Source organism: Papaver somniferum, chromosome 5, assembly GCF_003573695.1.
Source record: "Papaver somniferum cultivar HN1 chromosome 5, ASM357369v1, whole genome shotgun sequence".
Taxonomy (NCBI): Eukaryota; Viridiplantae; Streptophyta; class Magnoliopsida; order Ranunculales; family Papaveraceae; genus Papaver; species Papaver somniferum.
In genome coordinates, this window is record NC_039362.1 from 194,779,064 (window position 1) to 194,783,420 (window position 4,357).

At 35.6% G+C, this 4,357-nt stretch overlaps 1 long non-coding RNA gene across 1 annotated transcript; it reads left to right on the plus strand.

Moving 5' to 3' along the window:
- The first annotated feature begins 2,136 nt into the window (after window positions 1-2,136).
- LOC113278416 lies at window positions 2,137-3,022 on the plus strand. Its single transcript, XR_003325505.1, has 2 exons — window positions 2,137-2,565; window positions 2,652-3,022. It is a non-coding gene; the product is annotated as an uncharacterized LOC113278416 (long non-coding RNA).
- Window positions 3,023-4,357: the final 1,335 nt, after the last annotated feature.

Genomic DNA, 4,357 nt, shown 5'->3' on the forward strand with positions numbered 1-4,357 from the left:
GGATCTTAATTGCCCATACAATATGGGACTAATAATCTCAACACGCCCCCTCACGTGTAGCCTCGTTGGGTCTAACACGTGGACAATAAATCGGGTGACCCGGAGTAAAGGTGCGGTCAACTGACTCGACACAAATAGCCTGCTCTGATACCATGTTAGAATACGGGCATCCAACTCAAATCCAATTGGCAATGAGTGGATAGGCCCTAAGAGATTATAAACCACAGGATCTTAATTGCCCATACAATATGGGACTAATAGTCTCAACAGTTTCAATTTCTTAGGGTTTACTAGAAAATTTTATTTTCTTTAATTTCTGAGGGTTTGTGTTATGGATTTCATGTTGTTTAATTTCTTAGGGTTTGTGTTATGGATTGGTGGTCTAGAAACGAAATCTAAATATGGGTTTCTGTTGATGGAACTTGATATTGTGGTTTGAGCTTTCAATTTCTTAGATTTGAGCTAAGAATTTCTGATTTAGGTTTGAGTTTTATCTGTTTTGTACAAATATTGGGGTTTTGTGAAATTTCTTAGTTTTCGATTGTGTTAATTTGTGTTGTTGTGCCTATAAAATTTGTTCCGTCTTATGATAAATCAAGGTGAACATGAACCAATTGATAATCTGGTTTTATACTCTCAAAGAGCAGCCTAAAAATATCAATCACCTCACAATAACTTAATTATATGGTAGTAGAAAGCATGAGAAAAGGCTGAGCTTTTTCAGTTTGGTGTCCTGAACTAAGTAATTATTGGATCATACTGAGATATTTAACTCGTTAAGTATCCTTGTTAGCTGATATGATCAACATACTATACTAGAGTTCATAATTGAGGTTCTTTAATGCCTTTTTTTTATGATTGCAAAAATGTTCTACCCAAATTTCTCTGTTAGGATTTAAGATATGGGTTGTCCTGATTATGTGCATGATTGAATAGATTTGGCTTGTCATGATTTTGTGCTAGCAATGGCTGATTCGTGTTAAACACTTTCATGGGTTTGTTACAAATTACTTAATATGTATTCAGTGACGGTAATGAGCTTGGTTTCTCATGCATTTGCGAACTCATAGATTGATTAAACTTATTTTTGTTGATGATTTAATGGTTCCCAAAAACGTATTTGGTTTAGATTTCTTGGCGTTGATCGTCGATTTAGGAATAAGCTTTGGTCCATGTTTAATCCTTTCACTGGTAAAACACTATCACTAAATTGGAATTCCAAAATTTGTTATGCCAGAAGATAAATATGGATCATGTGCAATGAAGTTCTTTTTTTTGTGTATCTAGTGGTAAGTAGTTTTATTTTGTACGGAACCATCTATGTTAAGCTCAAAATTATGCCATTTGATTATATTTGTTTGTTAATATGGACTAGGGTTATATGTGCTAGATTGAGTTTGTATGCAGTCGGTGGGTACTGTATGCCGGTGTGCGAGCATATAGATCTTGTTAGAAATGAAAATGAATTAATGAGGCTTGTCTGAGATCTGTATGCATCATGTTTTGAAACTGGCATGTGTCGAAGTATGCTTGGATATGAGACACAGTGAAGGAAGTACACAAAGGGGTTTTGGTCTAAAATCTCAAATGTATGCCTCTGTATATTGTGTCTGGTGTTGATGAAATATAGCATTTCATTGGTTGTACTGACTAGATGAGTAGTATTAAGTATTATCCTTTAGTTTTAGCGATGAAACACTGGATTCAATATTTTAAGTTTTCTTGTACCCGCTCATCCTAAACGTCACGAGGTCTTTGGTGTTACCCTTACTAAAAAGAAGAGAACTGAAGACCCAGATGAAGTATTGATGGATCCACAAGTGTCTGTAGAATTTGTCCGTATTTTTAACTTATTATTAATCAATTTTGAATTTGTTTACAGCATTTTGAACTTGATGAGTTATGACTGATAGACATCAGGTTCTTTATATAGACTACTTGTGCTGGATTATTGATTAGATATATCTATCCATGAATATCTTCTGCTAGGTTCTCATTGGTTGTTGATTTGAACACCACAAATTCAAGAATCTGTGGGTTTTTTTCTCTGCCACGCAATGTATGTTGACACAGATATTTTGTCTATATAATGAATTAGGTAGGGACCGTGACTGATACAAATCTGAATGTGATTTATTCTTTTTTTCTTAGTATCAGGAAGAAGTTTGTTTTTGTTTTTTGCAATACCACTTATTCTTTTTGATATTTCTGTAGAAGGAAATGGAGGGAGTAGAGATCCAAGCTAGCCAACCAGGTTCTGATATTTTGCTATAAGGACGACATGATGCTTTTGCCCAAGTGCGAGGACGAGATAAAGTAGGTCGTGTTCGATGTCTAGGAAATGGTGTAAAGCCAAAGAAATATTAGAGTGAAGAATCATCCACCAATCCTACCACTGACCCAAATGCTGAAGTTTTGAACCTTAGACAACAACTGGAGAATTCTGTTGCAGAACATCAAGCAGCAGTGCAACGGATAGCTGATTTGGAGGCACTTCTTGCGCATGATGAACTGGGAACTGCCAACACAGCTTATTAGGATTGCCAAACTGGAGGCAGAACTAAGGTAAACTGAGTTGCTTCACTAAATTATTTCTTTAAAACTTTGAACCTGCCATGTAAATTTTTGTGACACTAATGCTTATGTTACAGGAAATACAAGACTGTTACCCCATCGACTGGCGCAGAGATCAGGAACAGTCCATGAATGGAAGATCTTGGTGCACATAGATATAACTATGGCGAGTCAGGTGCTTGTTTTTTTGAATAAAAGGGAATGGGATGGCCTCTGTTTTTTGTTTTTATGCCATCAGGTGTGTTCTTATCATGTCCCAAACTTTCCAAAGGCATTTTGGATGTTGATAATCTTAGTTACCAGCTTTTTGAACTCTCTGGGTGTTGTTTTGTTTCCCAGATTTATGTTTTTTAAACAGTGAAACATCTTACTGTTGTTTCTATAGTGCATCAATGTACAACTTTGTTAGGAATGGTATAAGAATTCTGCAATGGAAGGTTATCCAGTAGTGCGAATGATGTGAGTTTTGAAAATCTTTTTAATTTTTGTGTGAAAGACAAAATCCGTCGCCGGCTACCGGTATCAATCTCCGGCAACGTCGGCAAAAACCGGCGGCCAATAGTTAATATGTTAGTGAGGGTCTGTAAACCGTCACAACAGAAAAATCCACAGACGACAGCAGTTACCGGAAAAAAATGACTTCTGACGGTTTGACCGATCGTCACAAATAGAAAAACTATTCGTGACGGTTTACCAATACACCACAAATGTTCTCAACCGTCACAAAAAACATTTGTGACCCCAGTAGTAACGACGGAATGTCGCCCGTCACAAAGACACATTTGTGACGGGTTTTTTTGATATTTATAACGGTTTTGAAACTGTCACTAAAGGCCCTCTGTTTTGTAGTGATTGTTTGGAAGATGATTTTTGCAGTATTAATCTTTATGGTTTTATATATTGTAATTTGTTATGGGATATGTGTGTTTGCTTCCGTGAACTGTGATTGTCCCATACGTTGTCGAAAGTTAAGTCCTTTATAAGTCGATATGCATGTGTTGATAAAAGAAGGAATGAACTTTTGAAAACTACAAAAGTTAAGCCTATTATGTCAATTATTGATGGAAGATACGTTAATATCTTTTGTTTTCAAGGATTATGTCTATTGTATATCATTATGCAAATGATGATGGAAAATAGAATGAATCCTTGCTTATTCCATGGTATAAGGTCGATCTCCGATCCGCAATTTTTGTGTACATATTGTGTTGTTCCATAAAGTGTCTTATGTTGAGCACAATCGACTGAGTTATTTTTAGCTTAGTTGTTGCTCCGAGAGGTACTTTATGTCGAGCATGCTCAACTAAATTAATCATTCTCGTTTGGTTATTTAGTTGTTGCTCCATAAGTTCTCTTATGTCGAGCATGACCAATTAAATTGATTATATTTTGTGATTAATTTGGTTGTGTATTCCAATCAGATTAATTATGGGTTCTCTTGTGATTAATCTAATTGTGTACTTTTGAGTCTCCATAAGTTCACTTATGTTGAGCATTTCCGATTAAATTAATCATGGGTCCTCTTGTGGTTAATTTAATTGAGTATTTTGGATTCAAATTCATACTTGTATGTGATTTGTTATGTCGAAAGAAATCCTTCTTTTGTTTTTGAAATTAAGGTCGCTCTTCTTGTTCTTTCGGGAATGACATATTATGGGGGAGAGTTCTTAATTGAACTTATGCTTAATTGTCAAATCTTTGTGGGAGTGCGGTTGTGGAATATTATACGGGTTATCTTGTATCTTTATAAACCCCTTGATGAATGCATTTAGATTCGGCTATA